Source organism: Dasypus novemcinctus, chromosome 8 (assembly GCF_030445035.2).
Source record: "Dasypus novemcinctus isolate mDasNov1 chromosome 8, mDasNov1.1.hap2, whole genome shotgun sequence".
Taxonomy (NCBI): Eukaryota; Metazoa; Chordata; class Mammalia; order Cingulata; family Dasypodidae; genus Dasypus; species Dasypus novemcinctus.
In genome coordinates, this window is record NC_080680.1 from 16,084,922 (window position 1) to 16,105,187 (window position 20,266).

A 20,266-nucleotide genomic window follows, 5' to 3' on the forward strand; every position below is an offset into this window, starting at 1 on the left:
ACAGCAGAATATACATTTTTCTCAAGTGCACATGGATCATTCTCCAAGATAGACCATATGCTAGGCCACAAAGAAAGAATCAATGAAGCCAGAAAGATCGAAATCATACAAAATAATATCTCTGACCACAATGGAGTGGAGCTGGATATCTGCAAGGGCAAGAGGCCCAGATTTCACACCAAGATATGGAAATTAAACAGCATACTCTTAGAAAAACAGTCGGTCAAAGAGGAAATCTCAAAAGAAATTAATAATTACCTTGAAACTAATGAAAATGATAACACAACATACTAAAACATATGGGATGCAGCAAAAGCAGTACTGAGAGGGAAATTCATAGCAATAAATTCATACATCAAAAAAGAAGAAAGACCTAAAATTGAAGAACTAACTGCACATTTGGAGGAATTAGTAAAAAAACAAAAAGTAACCCCACAGGAAGAAGAAAGAAAGAAATAACAAAGATAAGAGCAGAACTAAGTGAAATAGAAAATAAGAAAACACTTGAAAAGATAAACAAAACTAAGAGCTGGTTCTTTGAGAAGATCAATAAAATTGACAAACCCTTAGCTATACTAACAAAGAAAAAAGAGAAGATGCAAATACACAAATAAGAAATGAGAAAGGAGATATCACCACTAACCCCACAGAAATAAAGACTATCATAAGAGGATACTTTGAAAAACTGTATTCCAACAAAAATGACAATTCAGAGGAAATGAACAAATTTCTAGAAACACATAAGCAACCTATATTGATTAAAGAAGAAAATTAATGATCTCAGCAAATCAATCACAAGTAAAGAGATAGAATCAGTCATTAAAAACCTCCCAAATGAGAAGAGCCCTGGGCCAGATGTCTTCACAGGTGAATTCTACAAAACATTCCAGAAAAAACTAAAGCCAATCTTGCTGAAACTCTTCCAAAAAATTGAAACAGAAGGAACATTACCTAACTCATTCTATGATGCCAACATTACCCTAGTACCAAAGTCAAACAAAGACACCACAAGAAAGGAAAATTACAGACCAATTTCTCTAATGATCCTAGACACAAAAATACTCAACAAAATACTTGCTAACTATATTCAACAACACATTAAATGAATTATATACCATGACTAAGTGGGATTCATTCCAGGTATGCAAGGATGGTTCAACATAAGAAAATCAATCAATGTAATATACCATATAAACAGACTGAAGGGAAAAAATCACGATTATATCTGTAGATGCAGAAAAAGCATTTGACAAAATACAGTGCCCTTTCTTGATAAAAACACCAAAAAGATCGGAATACAAGGAAATTTTCTGAACATGATAAAGAGTATATATCAAAAACCCACAGCCAACATCATTTACAATGGTGAAAGCCTAAAATCCTTCCCTCTAAGATCAGGAACAAGACAAGGATGCCTACTATCACCTCTTCTATTTAACATTGTCTTAGAAGTACTTCCTTGAGCACTGAGGCAAGAACCAGATATAAAAGGCATTCAAATTGGAAAGGAAGATGTCAAATTTCATTATTTGCAGATGACATAATCCTATACATAGAAAACCCTGAGAAGTCTACAAGAAAGCTTCTAGAACTCATAAATGAGTTTAGTAAAGTAGCAGGTTATAAGATGAATGCACAAAAATCAGTAGCATTTCTGTACACAAATAATCAGAAAGGTCAGGAGGAAATCAAGAAACAAATACCATTTACAATAGTAAATTAAAAAATCAAATACCTAGGAATAAATTTAACTAAAGATGTAAGAAACTAATACACAGAGAACTACACAACACTGTTCAAGGAAATCAAAGAAGACCTAAACAAGTGGAAAAATATCCCCTGTTCATGGATAAGAAGCCTAAATATTATTAAGATGTCTATCCTACCCAAACTGATCTACAGATTCAATGCAATCCCAATAAAAATCAACACAGCATTCTTTAAGGAACTAGAAAAACTAACCATGAAATTTATTTGGAAAGGAAAGAGGCCCCAAATAGCCAAAGACATATTAAAAAAGAAAAATGAAATTTGAGGAATCACACTACCTGACTTCAAAACATACTACAAAGTTACAGTAGGGAAAACAGCATGGTATTGGCACGAGAAGAGACACACAGACCAATGGAACTGAATTGAGAGTTCTGATATAGATCCTCATATATAGAGTCATATAATATTCAATAAAGCCACCAAACCCTCTCAACTGGGAGAGAATGGCCTATTCAACAAATGGTGCCTGGAGAACTGGATATCCATATGTAAAAGAATGAAAGAGGATTACCATCTCACACCTTATACAAAGATCAACTCAAGATGGATCAAAGACCTAAATATTAGAACCAAGACCATAAAGACTTTGGGAAGCAGTGTAGGGAAGCACCTACAGGACCTTGTAATAGGAAATGGCTTCATGAACTTCACACCAAAAGCACAAGCAGCAAAAGAACAAATAGATAAATGGGACTTCCTCAAAATTAAAGCCTTCTGCACCTCAAAGGAGTTTGTCAGGAAAGTGAAAAGAGAGCCTACACAATGGGAGAAAATATTTAGTAACCATATATCTGATAGGAGACTTATAACCTACAAATATAAAGAACTCCTATATTACAAAAATAAAAAGACAACCCATTTAAAAAATGGGAAAAAGATTTAAACAGACACTTCTCCCAAGAAGAAATACAAATGGCTAAAAAGCACTTGAAAAAATGCTCCAAATCTCTAGCTATTAGGGAAATGCAAATCAATGAGATACCATCTTACTCCCATAAGATTGGCAGCAATGAAAAAAAACAGAAGACTACAAGTGCTGGAGAGGATGTGGAGGAATGGGAACACTCATCCACTGCTGGTGGGAATGCAGAAGGATCCAGCCATTCTGGAGGAGAGTTTGGTGGTTTCTCAAAAAACTAGCTTTAGATTTACCATATGACCCTGAATTCTACTGCTGGGTATATACCCAGTAGAACTGAAAACAAGGACAGAAACTGATATATGCACACCAATGTTCATAACAGCATTGTTCCCTATTGCCAAAAGTTGGAATCAACCCAAATGCCCATCAACAGATGAATGGATAAATAAAATGTGGTATTTACATACAATGGAATACTACTCAGCTTTAAGAATGAATACACTACAAACACACGTGATAACATGGATGAATCTTGAGAACCTTATGTTGAGTGAAGCAACCCAAGCATTGAAGGACAAATACTACATGACCTCAATGATATGATATAAGTAAACCAAGCTGCCTCAGAGAGCTAGAGACTGCATGATAGGCTTAAAGGAAATTGGGGGGTAGAGAAAGGATGTAAGCTGACACCTACATGGGTGAAATCTATGATAAACTGGAGCATAGGACATGACTCCCAGGGATGAGCCTCCCTGGTGCCAAGGGATTACTACCAAGTACCAGCTGATGATGTAACTAGAAAATGACCTTGAATAAAAAGGTCAACTCAGACCAGCAAAATATCTCAATCTACATATAATACCAGGAGTTAAAAATGCTTTTTGACCTGAATAAAAGGGGGAAATGGAAAGGACAAATGAGTTTATATGGCTATGAGTCTCCAAAAAGAGCTGGGAGGTTATCAGAGGGGTTGCCCTTATGCACACCTGAGCAGAGTCCCAGAGACAGATAAAGTAGATACAACCTCAGGTATTGGTTCTTCTGAGGGCTACAGAGACCCACAGGTTCTATGGTCATGGCAGATGGAGTTCAGTGCCATGTCAGTTGGTCCTACTTTGGAGTTTGTGTTTCTGTGTGATGAAGCTGGACTCAGATGTGATCTTTGTCCACAAGCCTCTCCTGTTACTTTAAACCAGACCTGTAGTTGTTGCTGGGGTTTAATGTATACCCAGGGGACCTGAATCTCTGGACTGACCATGTGATAGCCAGGCCCTGAGCCTCAAAAGACCTGCAACTCCTGCACTCTGGTTTATTAGAGAAAGCGGCCATGGTGGGTGCTGGGGGTAGGGAGTGGGAGGAAGAGATGTGATGTGGGGGCATTTTTGGGTTGGAGTTGTCCTGGGTGGTGCTGCAGGGACAGTTACCAGACATTGTATGTCCTCTCATGGCCCACTGGGTGGACTGTGGGAGAGTGTGGACTATGATGTGGACCATTGACCATGAGGTGCACAGTGCTCAGAGATGTATTCACCAAATGCAATGAATGTCTCATGATGATGGAGGAGGTTGTTGTTATGGGGGGAAGAGTGGAAGGAGGGGGTGGTGGGTATATGGGGATCTCATATTGTTTTTAATGTAACATTAAAAAATAAAGACAAAAAAAGAAGAAAAAAGTCAATGTGATGGTTTCAGCAGTCAGAAGGGAGGATTTCCATCTCTATTGCAGCCAGCCAGCTTCTACTGGGGAATTCATTGAGAACTTTCATTGGAGTTCTTGGTTTGTTGCCTGCCTTATGAAATTTGAGTTGCCCATCCCCACAGTCATATGAGCCAATTCCTATAAAATAAATTCTCATAATATTTACATTATATGTCAATTTTGTTTCCCTAGAGAACCCTAATACTCAAGGAGAATGTATTTGTGCATTATTCATAACAAAAAATTTATCTAAAAAATTAAAAGTGAGTATAAGTATAAAGACATGTCTAGAAAAATGTTGATCTGGGATATTATTAATCCCTTCAAATTGCAGGCAAACCTTCAAAGGTATTTTGGGTATATTCAATCCCATAAGGGAGTCCTATGAATCCAATAACAGCAATAAAAGATCTTTACTGACATGAAAATTTCTCTGGCAAGGGAATAACAAGTCAAAGTTTTATAGTTTAACATTTCAAAGAATAAAAGATGTAAGGCTTTGATCTGACTATTTTATACAGGGGTTGGAGTTGTCCTGGGTGGTAAGGTTAAGATTACAAGTTACCCTTTTTCTTGTGCTTCTCTATAATTTTTAAATTTTTGTGGCAAGTACTATTTTCTAAAAATATTAAAGGTATGATATGATATGAAAGCAAGCACAGAAATGTAGGATAAAAGAAATAGCAAAGAGGGCCTCAAAACATAGGCTACTATAATAAAGCATATAATAGATTAACAGGAGGCAGTACAAACATGGAAATAAAATAAAGTAATAATTAAACAGTGCTGAGATAAGAATTTCAGGAGAAAATTATGAACTTAGACATTTTCTTATTTTTGAGTAAAATCTGAAATGGTTTCAAAAGTTGAATATGAAACAAAATTATAGAAAATTAATTTTAAAAAAAGTTAAATTCACAATTACTCTCAAATACAAACTTTATAATATTTACAATAGCATTAAAGGTTAAAAGTGCGAACTTTCTGGTGCCAAGTAAGTTGGAGCTATTAATAGGTTTCCAACATTTATCTTATTCATAGGATATTTCCAGTGTTAGAGTTCTCTTCAGTTATGTAAACTCTGAATCATGAAAAAACTTTTACATAATTCTTTCCTTTATTGGGTTAATCATTATGAGTTCTCTGATGTTGAGTAAAGCTTGAGCTCCTAGTAAGGACTTTCCCACAGTTCTTACCTTCATAAGTTTTCTCACCTGTATGCATTTTCTTATGTACAGTGAAGTTTGAGTGATAACTAAAGGCTTTCTCACATTCTTTACATTCATAGGGTTTCTTACCAGTGTGAAATCTCTGATGTTGAGAAAGGTATGAGCTGTAAGTAAAGGTCTTTCTACATTCCTTACATTCATAGGGTTTCTTAGCAGTATGAATTCTCTGATGCTGAACAAATTTTGAGTTCTTATTAAAGGGCTTCCCACATTCCTTACATTCATAGGTTTCTCACCAGTATGAATTTTCTGATGTTTAGTGAGTGCTGAAGGACAATTAAAAGCCTTTCCACAGTCCCTGCATTTATAGGGTTTCTCATCAGTATGAGTTCTCTGATGTTGCATAATTTTTAAAAAAAGATTTATTTATTTATTTAATTCCCCCCTCCCCCAGTTGTCTGTTCTCTGTGTCCATTTGCTGTGTCTTGTTTCTTTGTCAGCTTCTGTTGTCATCAGCGGCATGGGAAGTGTGGGCGGCACCATTCCTGAGCAGGCTGCACTTTCTTTCACGCTGGGCAGCTCTCCTTACAGGGTGTGCTCCTTGCTCGTGGGGCTCCCCTACATGAGGGACACCCCTGCATGGCAGGGCACTCCTTGCATGCATCAGCACTGCATGTGGGCCAGCTACACACGGGTCAAGGAGGCCCAGGGTTTGAACCGTGGACCTCCCATGTGGTAGATGGATGCCCTAAGCACTGGGCCAAGTCCGTTTCCCTGATGTTGCATAAATTATGAGCCACAACTAAAAGTTTTCCCACATTCCTTACATTCATATAGTTTTTCTTCATTTCCAGTTCTTTGGTGTAGAGTAAGAGATAGGTACTTCTTCAAGGGTGATTATTACTTGGCTGAAATGTGCTTCCCAGTGTGTCTGTTGTCTCTCAAGTTGATCTTTATTTTCCCAGACATCTCTGGAAATCGTGCCTGGCCTTTTAATGCTTTCTATCAACTCCAGATGGAATAATTTTACATTATTAATTTTTTTCTTACTCACAGACTTTGATGCTTGGTCTGAAATAAAATAATGATCCAACATATATCTACTTTTTTACTCTTGGAGAAATAAAACTTCTACAATAGAAAAAGGAAGAATAAACTGAAAACATTTTCAAATAATTCTCTAATAGTAAATTGCCAAGATATTTCTAAAATTTGGCTGTGCATTTCAAATAATGAATATGGAGAGCAGAGATCAAAGAAAGGCCATAAAAAAGGTGAAAAAGTTTACTGAGAGTTTAAGTTAATTGTTCTAAAAAAACTGGTATGATAGAATTATTTGGGAAACTTGGCAAATATACATTATCCTGGGAAATCATCCAAACAGAATGGAGGCTTTATTAATTGTATATATTTCCATACATACAATACCATAGTGTATATTCAGTAAGAGGAGGAATATCATATCTATCTCATAAGATAATATGAGACAAATAAGTCTAACTAGGAAACATTTCTGAAGTGAAAGGAGGACAGAGAATTGGCTAACAAATAGTATACTGGAAAATACCTGAAGGAGTTAATAGAGGATAGAAATCCAGATTAGTTATAATCTAAGGAAATATGCCAAATGAGTCAAGCTTGATTGCAGCTTGGGAAGATTGTTCTGTGGCTAGAATTTCATACATTGTGTGAATTGCAATAAAAAATACTGTTTGCTTGGGACTTCATATAGTTTAACCTTGGGGGAGGGGGATGTTTCTCAGCAAAGACTATAATGGTGACAGGCTGAGGCAGTTGTATGTTCTCATGAAGAGGAAGGGAATAAAATGAGTGACAAAGTGGTATTATGAAAATATTAGGGGAATTGGGTAGTATTGTACTCCAGTACTGAAATACTAGATTCAAATTTGGGGGCAAATCACAAAATCATTCTAAGTCCCTGTGAAGTAAGGATTAACTTTCCCCAAAGAAATGGTTGACTCTTGTTCATGCCCTTGGAGATAAACTCTAAGGCCTTGGAATATCCTGCTAGATAAGAGTACCTTTGTTTACCTGGGAGCTTTGGGCCATAGCAAATATTTATGCTAATAATATGATTTATAGTAGGGAAACTTTAGGCCATGTGGTATCAGCTTAAACTCTGAAAGGACTAGAGACTAAGATGAGCCATACCTATGTGACTGACCACCAATGAAAACTCTAGGCACCAAGACTCATGTGAGTTTCCCTCACTGGAATACTCCATGCTTGTCTCCACACATATCTGCTTAGAAAAAAGCACTGTGTGCACAACTTCACTGGGAGAGGACAACTGGAAGTTACATGTTTAGAACTCTTCTAGAACCTGCCCCATGTGCCTCTTCCCTTTGCACATTTGCTGATTTTCATTTCTACCTTTCTAATATAATAAACCAGAAATGTGAATATAATAACTTTCCAAAGTTCTAAGAGTCCATCTAGTGATGTGTGATAATACTTATGAAGTACTACCAACCAGGGAAGTTCACACGAGTCTTGATATCCAGAGGCTTTATTGAGAATCCATGGGTGACTGATAATGTGACTGACCTGAGTTTCCAGCCCCTCTAGAGGTAAAGTTGACACAGCTTGACTTAAAGCCCTGAACATAAATCACGTTGTTTGCCTTTCTGGTATGGCCAGCCCCCACCCTAAACAAAGACACTCCTATAAGGTATGACATTTCAAAAGCAGAGAAACGACCTCCCAGAAATTGAAGACAGAAGCCAGACTTCTCTTTGGACAAGGTTAAATTCCTTACTACATAACATCCTTCCCTTGTTTAAAAAAAGTTCACAGTGTTTAACACCATCTGATTATGTATCTATTATTATTTCTCTCCCCCATATTAAAATATATGATTCAGGAGAACAGGTACTCTAAATGTTTTGTTCACTGCTATAACTTGGCATACAATAGTTACCCAATAAGTACCTGCTGAATGAAAGAATGCATTCTCCTAGCTTTCTTCTTCAACTTTCTCTCTCTTCTTCCCTCTCAATAAAGGCCCAGTCCCTGTATTCCCAACACTCTCATCTCAGGTGACCAAACTTGTTCCCAATTATTACTTTCTTTTACTTAGACCAACTCCACATCTACATTTTCAATCCTGCCTTCCTGCTGAGCTCTCAATGTGAAATCCTCTTGTGGTAAACTCTACTTTTTGGAAGATTTTTATGGGCATATCTTAGGCCTCTATTAGTCTGTGAACTCCTCAATATTTTGCACATATTGTAATCTCTCTAGCATCCAGGGGATTGCCTAACATAATTCATAAATTTGATACATTTTGGTTAAAACAATAAATAAATGAGTATAAAATATAAACTGTTAAAAAAAAAAAGGAACAGGGAAGTAGACTTGGCCCAATGGATAGGGCATCTGCCTACCACATGGGAGGTCTGCAGTTCAAACCCCAGGCCTCCTTGGCACATGTGGAACTGGCCCACACACAGTGCTGATGTGCACAAGGAGTGCTGTGCCATGCAGGGGTGTCCCCTGCATAGGGGAGCCCCACACACAAGGAGTGTGCCCCATAAGGAGAGCCACCCAGCGTGAAAGAAAGTGCAGCCTGCCCAGGAATGGCACTGCACCCACGTGGAGAGCTGACACAAGATGACACAACAAAAAGAAACACAGATTCCCAGTGCCACTGATAAGGATAGAAGTGGTCACAGAAGAACACACAGTGAATGGACAGAGAGAGCAGGCAACTGGGGAGGGGGAGGGGAAAAATAAAAAAATAAATCTTAAAAAAAAAGTAACATTACAAACACAGGAGAGGGTCAGGTGTTGGTGGAGAGTAAAATGCCGAGAAAATCATATCAAAATATAATAAAGAGGGTTACCTGTTTAGAATGCTCGGAGGGGAGGGTCTGATGCAGGACGGGCTCCTGGGGAATGTCTAAATGCTCATTCTGCCAGAATGGGTGACACCATGGGGTAGAAACCCAAGTAGTGAGAGTGGGGGTGGACCCACATCCTGGGGAGGACTAATGCCATCAAATAGAGGGAACTGTATCCCTCGAAAGAAAGGGTGGCTCCCAGGGCATTGGGGCAGTTGAGCAAGTTAGACCCTGAACACTATTCCATCTATATCTGGAAGTGGCTCCTCGGGAAACGGAGGCTGGCTGTCACTGTGGGCACCAAGGTGGAAGGGAAAATGGACGTTAAATGTGTGTAACCAAGGTACATGGGGGGTAAGAGAGGAGTTTCGTGAGAGTACACAAGGATGGATATAAAACATGTAATATTACACCATAACATATAGGAGATGACAGACTGATAATGTAAACCATAATGTAAAACATAGGATAACTAAGAATGTAAAAAACTGTGTATCCTAAAGTATGCACCACAATGTAAGCACAAATGTCACCTTGTTTGAAAGCTATTGTCTCAGACTCTGTACATTACGTTAAGTAAATATGATGTGAATAGGGTGTAAGAGTATCGCTGTGGAAGGGAAAGGTTTTGTGGTGGATGTATGGGAGTGCTGTATACTATATATATGCATTACTGTGGTCTAGGGCTCCTGTGAAGAGAAGCTCAATAATTAGGGGGGGGGGGAAGATAGGATGTAGAATTTTTTCTAAGTCAACACGTATTCTTTATATAACCTTTAAACCCATCGCTATATGCCATTTCCGAGTAAGGGACCCTGACATTATATTGGGCTTCAAATTTCAGGGAGTTCTGGATCACAGAGTGGTTCAACAAAGGCAATGGAGGAATACTGGTATGGGATACCATTGACAGGGGATATATGGCTGACAGGGAGCTGTACAGAACATATGTCCAGGGTGCATGGCAATGTTTGGATATACTCATAGTGGCAACAACTAAAAACCACAGCAGGGGGGGTACTGGGTTCCTGGCCAGTGGTGCTCTGTCGTGGTCCCTAGGGGAGCAGCGACAGTCTCCCAGGTGCAGCGGCGGGGACCGGGAGGGAGTGAGGGTTCAACAGTGAGCCCATGATGCTAATGACTATGCTTGTGAGCTGATAAGCCTAAAATAAGAACAAGGCCTAGAGCAGCATTGTGCCTGGGAATTTCCTCCTGTCAGCCTTCATGTTACTCAAATGTGGCCAGTCTTGAAGCCAAACTCAGCATGTAAATGCAATGCCTTCCCCCCAGCGTGGGACATGACACCCGGGGATGAGCCTCCCTGGCAACGAGGGACCACTATCAACTACCAACTGATAATGCAACTGGAAAATGACCTCATACGGAAGGTTCAATGCGGATCAGCGGAATATCCCTGTCTACATAAAATAACATGACTTTAAAATGCTGTTTGACCTAATGTAAGGGGGAAATGGAAAGGAGAAACGAGTTTATATGGCTACGAGTCTCTAAAAAAGAGTCTGGAAGCTGTCAGAAGGATTGCCCTTATGCACAACTGAGCAGAGTCTGAGAGACAGATAAAGCAGATACAACCCCCAGATATCGGTTCCTTCGAGGGCTAAAGAGACCCATGGGAGTTATGGTCATGGCCGATGGGGTTAACTACCAGGTCAGATGGCCCCTCTTTGGAACTGGTGTTTATGTGTGATGAATCTGGACTCAGATGGGATCTCTCTTCATAGGACTTTCATGCTAATGTGCTGGAGTTGCAGTCAGTGTCGGGGTTTAAGATATATTTAGGGGATTTGAATCTCTGGATTGACAATGTGATAGCCAGGTCCTGAGCCTCAACAGACTCCAGCACCTACAATCTGACTTATTGGGCTCACCACACTCAGCTAAGATGGAGTTGAAGAAGGACAACCACCAGACCATGGAGCCCAGAGTGATTACAACTGAAAGTGGGAGGATTGCATCCAGCATCCATGTGGAATCTGAGCCTCCTCTTGACATAGAGGTGCAATGGACACAACCAATCCAATGTCCACATAGAAAAGGTGGCATTGGAATGAGAAAAGTGGACATGATGGCTGATGGGTATGAGGAAAGGCAGGAAGAGATGAGAGGTGGAGGCGTCTTTGGGACATGGAGCTGCCCTGGATGGTGCTTCAGGGGCAATCACCGGACATTGTAAATCCTCACAGGGCCCACTGGATGGAATGGGGGAGAGTGTGGGCCATGGTGTGGACCGTTGACCATGGGGTGCGTGGGTGCCCAGAGATGTACTTGCCAAATGCAATGGATGTGTCATGATGATGGGAGGGAGTGTTGCTGGGGGGGGAGAGAGGTGGGGTGGGAGTGGTAGGGTTCAATGGGACCTCATATATATATATTTTTTTAATGTAATATTATTACAAAGTCAATAAAAAATAAATTTAAAAAAGTAACATTGGCAGATCAGTAACATTGGCAGTATAGGAAGATCTATACAGAAAAATGTGCACACACACTCATACACATACATATTTCTTGTAGAGGAAGAGCATCACTTACACAAGCAAAATAAATAAGCCAAGAAGAATTTAAATATAAAATATAGATATAAGGAATTTTATGGAAGAGGAAGGATAGGATATTAAAGGGCCAAGTCCCAGACTCAAGGTTCTCACCTTTTTGACAGCTGGATTGCTTCCTAAAGTGCTACCCCTCCACTGATTACTCCTCACTTACTTGAGCAATGGTCTCTAACTAGTGCTCTGTCACCTGTCCAGGGTTCCTACCCTTGCTCCAGTAAGGAGATCACAGCTGGTTTAGAAATGGTAATTCCTGTTCATAAGAAAAACGGTTATGCTGGGATGACCCAGAATTCCAATCCAGTCTTTTGGTCAAGAAATAAATATTATTATAGGAAGGACCAGAGAAAAGTATATCTTACACACACAAAAAATGAGAAAATTAAGCTTCCATCATAATATAAAGAAGCTACCCATTTCCAACTATACAAAGTTTAAACTCTCTGAACAGAAAGCAGAAACTCAACTGGTTATTTGAAAGATAGCTAAATCACAAAAATGTAGGAAGAGATGTTTCTAAGAGCAGATTCTGAAACTTAGGGGACAGGTGTCCTTACTCAGTGAGACCAGGTTACTGTAGCTCTCCAACATCACATCTCTGTATAAAACTCTCAATGCAGAGCCCAGGCAATCTTATTCCTCTTGAGAGAAGTCTACAGTCAGATCACTGAGCACCACTCCTGAAACAGCAAATGAGCTGAGGAAAAAGGAAACTGATGTGAGCAGAGAGGAGGTAGATGTACTGAAGGGAACTATTGTGAGCCTACAATCTAGGCATGGAGAATTCTATGGAAATTAGTGATCAAATTAGTAGGTCTTCAGGTCTTCACATTCCATTTTCTCCACACAAAATGTCCTGCATAAAATGGGCATCTCAATGATCCAGACAGGTCTGAGAATATACAAATCAAACAAAATTAAACTGTATGGAATCTCACAATTAAAAGAAATAGTATTTATGGAAGCAACCAACACAATTCTTGGCAGAATAAACCCTAATATACTGTTTCTGCATTTTTCTCCTCTTGTTATGTGTTAGAAAGAAAATTTCAGAAAATACAAATTAGTTTATGAATTACCTTTAAGAGTAAAATTTTATACCTGCTTGTATTAGTCAGCCAAAGGGGTCCTGCTGCAAAGTACCAGAAATCTGTTGGCATTTATAAAGGGTATTTATTTAGGGTAGAAGCTTACAGTCACAAGGCCATAAAGCATGTTACTTCCCTCACCAAAGTCTTCCACCTGTTGCAGCAAGATGGCTGCTCACATCTGCAAAGGCTTAGCCTTCCTCTTCCTCTTAAGGCTCCAAGGTCCCAGCCTCTTCCAGTATCAGCTGTAGGCTGGGATGAGTCTCGTCTCTTCTCCTGCAGCTCATTTCTCTCCAGGCTCAGCTGCTCTGCTCTCTCCACAAGGCCAGCTGTAAGTTATTGAGTGAATGACTCATCTCTCTTCCTGGGATCTCTGCTGTGTCCAAGGGAGCCTTCTCTCTTTCCTCACATATCTGCTTCTCTGTGTATTTACTTCCCAGGCTTCAGCATTAAAACTCCAACTAACTCCTCTGCCATATCATTTTCTCTGTGAGTCCCCACCACCAAGAGGGTGTGGAGTCAATGTACTACTGACATAGCCCAATCAAAGCCTTAATCATAATTTAATCAAGTAAAAGTAGAACTTTTTAATCCAATCCAATCTAATATGCCCAGAGTAACAGACCAGTTCACAAACACAATCCAGTATCTATTTTTTGGAATTAATAAACAATATCAAACTGCTACACTGCTATAAAGACAACATACTAAAACCTCTACAGAGAAAAAGGAACCCCCAGAACAGGTACAGAGTTAATATGGCAAGGAGTTTTCCAATGGCACTCCTAGAAGGAGTAAGACAGAGAAGCCGTTTCTCCTACATCCTGAGAAAAATCAACACTGAACTAAATTCTATGCCCAAATTATCAACCTAATGTGAGTGTTCAATAAAAACATTTTAGACATGTAAAGACTGGGAGTGCAATGGATAAGCCTTGCTCTGGGAAAACCACCTTCATGATCATGGTATCCCCCCTGCCAAAGACAGCCAAAGTAGATACAACCCCAGGTACTGGTGCTCCTGAGAGCTACAGAGACACACAGGTTCTACAGTTACAGCAGATGGTGCTGGAGTTCAGTGCCTTGCCAGTGGGCCCTACTTTGGAATTTGTGTTCTGGAGTGTGATGGAGATGGAACCAGATGTGGCCTCTCCACACATGCCTCTTCTGTCATTTTTACTGAACCTGTGGTTGGTGCTGGGGTTGGTCTATGCTCAGGAGATGTGAATCTCTGGACTGCCCATGTGCCAGGTGGGCCCTGAGCCTCAGCAGAGTTGTAAAACCCACTCTCCAGTTCGTTGGACTTACCCAGGTCAGCTGATGGGGAGGTGAGAATGGTCGGCCACCACACCAGGGAACTGAGAATATCTACAACTGCAAGCAGGAAAATCACATCCATCAGCCATGTGGGATCTAAGCCCCCTCTCAATTTAGAGGTAGAAAGTACATCACCATCTCAGGTTCCACAGGATAAGGAATAAAATATGGATTAGGGTGGACTTACTGGTATTCTACTATAGAACTGTTGTGACTCTAGAAATAGAAGAAATTGTATCATTTATGTAGAGACAGTGGTCATGGGAGAGGGACAGAGGGCAGGGAGAGGGAAGAAGAGATGTGATATGGGGGAATTTTTTGGACATGGATTTGTCCTGAATGATATTGTAGGGACAGATGTAGGGCATTATATATCCTGCCATAATCCACTAAATGGACTGGGAGAGTGTAAACTACAATGTAAACTTTAATTCATGTTGTGTAGCAGTGCTCCAAAATGTATTCACCAAATGCAATGAATGTGCCATACTGATGAAAGAGATTGTTGATGTGGGAGGAGTGGGGGTGTGGGGAGTGGGAGTATATGGGAACCTCTTATATTTTTTAATGTAACATTTTGTGTCATCTATGTATCTGTTAAAAGACAATACAAAATTTTGCTAAAAATCAAAAGTAAACACTGGGAGCTGACCCAAGGTGGTGTTGAAGTAACTCAGGGAGGGCACAGCTTTGCAAAATAGGGGTGAAGGCATCAAAGTAGTCTGAGGGAGCCAGATTAGGGACCCTTGAAGGTCAGGAAATTGCCACATGCATATTCCAGGAGGGACTGTGTATGCAGAGACTGAGGAGCCAAAAGGAAAACCATGAGTTGATATCCCTGTGGTTGGGAACACCAACCACCCTTACCCCTGAGGTGAACAGCCCCAGAAAAGCCTTAGGCTGAGGAGCAAACAGAGAGGGGAAAAGGACAGATTACTCTCAGGGAAGCTGACTGTAGTTTTTCTTCAGCAAGTGTAAAAACCATAACCCACCAGCTCAGAAGAGGTAGTGAAGGATTTGTCTCCATGGAAGGGTTTGCCAAGGAGCACCATTTGCTGGCCACCCAGGAAAGTGAAGGAAGACATACCCATCAATCTCAATTCTTCCCCAGGCACAGTAGACCTGATCGGGCTCTCTGCCACAGTTTTGGCTACTGTATTAGTCAGGGTTCTCTAGGGAAACAGAATCAACAAGAGATATCTGTCAATAGTATCCTATTCTATAAGAGTCTATCATGCAGCCATGGGGATGCACAAGTCCAGGTTCTGCAGGCAGGCTGCAACCAAGGGCTGCAATGAAATTCCTGTGAATGTTCTTGATGAGTTTTGGCTGTCCAAAGACGAGCTGGGAAACTCTCCCTCAATGCTGGAATCACTTCCCCTTTTAAGGGATTCAACTGATTGGGTTTAGTGTCACACATTGCTAATGGCAATCTCCCTGATTGCTGTAATTATAACCAGCTATGTATGATTTACCACTGCAGTAAAGTCAATGGTGACTAAAGTCCATAAATGTCCTTGTATTACAGTTAGCCTAGTGCTTGCTTGACCAAACAAATGGATACAATTACCTGGCCAAGTTGACACAATAACCTAACCATCACAGTCCCCCCCTTGCCAATGTGACAACCATACACATTACCTTAAACCATACTTAGTCTCTAAGTAAAAATAATAACAGACGTGTGTGTGTGTATAGATAGATTAGATAGATAGATAGATAGATGATAGATAGATAGATAGATAGATGATAGATAGATAGATTTCCACCTAACTATGTTAAAGTCTCCTGCGTACAACTAGAAATGCATTAATTCCATACAGAATAGGGAGCAAGTTCTTGGGTAATATTCACTCTCAAACTTGACATCCTCAAATATTATGACATGAAACAGATTCAACCTGTTATATGATTAAGGGAAAGGTTTGGGGAAGAAAACAAAGAAATTCATTTTCTGTACATATACAATCATCATCATGATGAAACAAGGAAGAAAAATACATGAACATTATAGTCCTCCTTTCTGTAACTGGTCATGTGTTCCAAGTTCATATTTATCACTACTTTCTTCCACTACCCATTCCATGCTTCCATTATGCTCAGCAAACATAATGGTGGGGTGACCCAAACTTTCATTCCTGAAGACTCTGGGACATTGTTAGTCCTGTTTGGATTGAGTTGTTGCAATTTTCCCTTGACTTTATTCATAGGACATGGCAGTATTAGGAGATGCCTTAGAGGATCTCCTGTATTCTAGGAAAGCTCTTCTTTACCCCCATTATGTAGTCCAATTTCCCCTTGAAAGTCAGGATCAATCACCCCAGCCAGTACAGTCATTCCCTTCTTTGTTGATTCAGAAGTAAGAGGAGCCCAAAGTAGCCAAGTGGCAATTTTAATGTCCAGTTCAATGGAATCATTGCTGTGTTCCCTGGTGACAGCTTTCCTCCTTTTGGGACTAAAACCTATAGACCAGCAGAATTTGAAGTTACAGGGACAGGAAGCAAAAATTTTCCTAGTGGGTCACTAGGGTTGCTAGTGAATGGTGTTACTCCCATTTCCACCCCTTGATTCCTGGATCCATGGATCCTGATTATGGAGAAATAGCACCATAGAGTGGATGCTGATTTAGAGCATACACAGCCTCCTGGAGAACATTGCACCAAGCCTGCAAGGTATTGCCACCTAGTTGGTGCCCTAATTGAGACTTCAAAAGTCCATTCCACCATTCCATCAATCCAACTTCTTCTGGGTGATGGGGAACATGGTAATACCAGTGAATTCCATGGACCCATTCCCACACATCATTTGCTGTGAAATGGGTTCCTAGACCAGAAGAAATGCTTGTGGAGTGCCATGAAGGTAGATAAGACACTGTAAATCCATGGATGGTAGTTTTGGAAGAAGCATTGCATGCAGGAAATGCAAACTCATATTCAGAGTATGTGTCTATTCCAGTTAAAATAAATTGCTGCCCCTTCCATGGTGGAAGTGGTCCAATATAGTCAACCTGCCACCAGGTAGCAGGCTGGTCACCTTGAGGAATGGTGCCATATCGTGGGTTGAGTGTGGGTCTCTGCTGTTGGCAGATTGGGCACTAAGCAGTGGCTGTAACCAAGTCAGCCTTGGTAAGGGGAAGTCTGTGTTGCTGAGCCCATGCATAACTTCCATCCCTACCTCGACGGTCACTTTGTTCATGAGCCCACTGGGGAATGACAAGAGTGGCTGTGGAAAGAGGCTGAACATTAGTCACAGAGTTGGTCATCTTATCCACTTAATTATTAAAATCTTCCTCTGCTGAAGTCACCCTCTGGTGAGCATTCACATGGGACACAAAAAAATTCATGTTTTTTGCCCACTCAAAAAGGTGTATCCACATACCTCTTCTCCAGATCTCTTTGTCACCAATTTTTCAATCAAGTCCTTCGAAGTCCCTGACTATCCAGCCAAACTATTGGCAACAGCCCATGAATCAGTGTACAAACACACCTCTGGCCATTTCTTCTTCCAAGCAAAATGAACAACCAGGTGCACTGCTCAAAGTTCTGACCACTAGGAGGATTTGCCCTCATCACTGTCCTTCAGGGATGTCCCAGAAAGGGGCTACAGTGCTGAAGCTGTCCACTTTCAGGTATACTTGCATGTCATGCAGAACCATCTGTAACCAGATCCAAGATTTCTCTTCCTCAGTCAACTGACTATAAGGGACTCCCCAAAAGGCCAAACTGTGGGCTGGGAAAGAGAAGGTAACATGGCAGGGATGGTGACATGGGCATTTGGGTACTTCCTCATGTAATTTACGCATGCCTTCAGGACCTGCTTGAGTCCTATTCAAATGTACCATTTCCACTTTATTGTGGGGTGCTGCTGTGCATGCCCAACTTTATGGTTTGGTGGGTCAGACAATACCCAGCTCATGATAGGCAACTCAGGTCTCATGGTAACTTCATGGCCCCTGGTTAAACATTCAATCTCTACCAAGGCCCAGTAGCAGACCAAAAGCTGTTTTTCAAAAGGGAAGTAGTTATCTGCAGAGGATGGCAGGGCTTTGCTCCAAAATCCTAAGGGTCTGCATTGTGATTCTCTTATAGGGGCCTGCAAAAGGCTCCAGACAGTATCTCTATTTGCCATAGAAACTTCCAGCACCATTGGATGTGCTGGATCATATGGCCCAAGTAGCAATGCAGCTTTCACAGCAGCCTGGACCTGATGCAGAGGCTCTTCTTGTCCCAGTCCTCAATCAAAACTAGCAGTTTTTCTGTTCACCAGGTAAATGGGCCTGAGTAGCACACCCAAATGAGGAATGTGTTCTCCCCAAAATCCAAAGAGACCAACTAAGCCTTTTGTCTCTTTTTTGGTTGTAGGAGGAGTATAGAGAGGCCAGGACTCAGGAATGATTTTGAGAAGGAAAAATGGTTTCTTGATGGCTGGCCGGACTCCGGAGCTTTCTGTTTCAATCCCGAACCCCAAACATGATTTTTGAGTCCCTTTTATACAGAGAGGAAAGGCCAAATGGTCCTTTTGTTTCAGTTGTCAATAGGCTTGAATTAGCATATATATCTTCCACATTTTAGGTAAGCTTTTAGCATGGACCTCAGGCATTGTAGATAAGCTTTTACCATATTTTGTTTGCATTTCCCCTGAATACCTAAAGTTTACAGACCTTGCATTGTTAAACTGTTTCCTGGGACTGGAGTCCTTGCGATGGTCTCCAAGGGCAGGACTGCAGCCTTTTATCATCCCACACCCACAAGTCACAGATAGTTTAGGTTATGTCTGAAGAGACAAAGAGCCTCCCACCCATAGCCCACATCAAAAGCACTACCTCAGCATGCTGCACAGTAACTGCTCTTCCTCCATGGAAGCAGTCAGCTGTTGGTCTTGTATACCACAAAGGGTATAGTCTTCCCTTGAGCACATTATACAAGAGAGGCCAATGCCTAGTTGAAATACACAGTCAAAAGAGACAGGGTAAGAGTCATTCTTCCCTGATCCTACAGTCAATCACAGTTTATGTGGGAACTGAGACACATGATTCAATGTGAGACACACAAATAGGTCTGGGCAGAGATTCATGACTCACAGTCAATTTAAGAAGGGCCCCGATATCTTACACCTTTCCCTAAAACCAGTTATAGCTTCCAATTAGTTCAGGCAAATCTATAACAGAGGCATAGTAGGACTCTGCAATTGTAACACAAAACAGCACAACTCAAACTACTAACCTGCTAGCAGTCAGTAACACATCTCAAAGAGCATGCCAGCCAGCTGGCAGCAGGCAGTTAGCAAGACAAAGCAAGAGAAGAAAGACTTCTAGTGGCAATGGTAATTGCCTATACATCCTGCTAACAAGGCCAGCTGTTGTGGTCAGTGTACAGAATCAGGACAGACTCCCCACAAGATTTGATTTGGGTCAAAATGATGATACCACACATACACCAAATGAGTATGTAGAGATTACTCACATAATGAAGTTTTCTGGAGAAAGCAAGTCAGGATCCCAAGCAACTCTAGAAATTGCCTGAGGATTCAAGGATTGGTGACTGACTTTGACTTTCATTGTAGTTAGGGTGAGGGGCCAGGGTGAAGGTTTCTGCACATGGGCTGGGGCAGACTCTTTGTTACAATTACATATTATGTGATTCCACTGATATAAAATTCTAGAAAACACAAACTAATCTATGATGACAGAAAGCAGATCAATGAATTGTTTGAGGGGGAGAGTGGAGAGAAGTGGGAAGGAGGAATTACAAAGGGGAACAAAGTAACTTTTGGGAGTGATGGATATGTTCATTATCTTGATCATGGTGATGACTTCAGGAATATAAAATATGTGTGTGTCAAAATTATCAAAATGTACACTTTAAATATACATAGTTTATTAATTTTTAATTTTTTAAAGATTTATTTTATTTCTCTTCC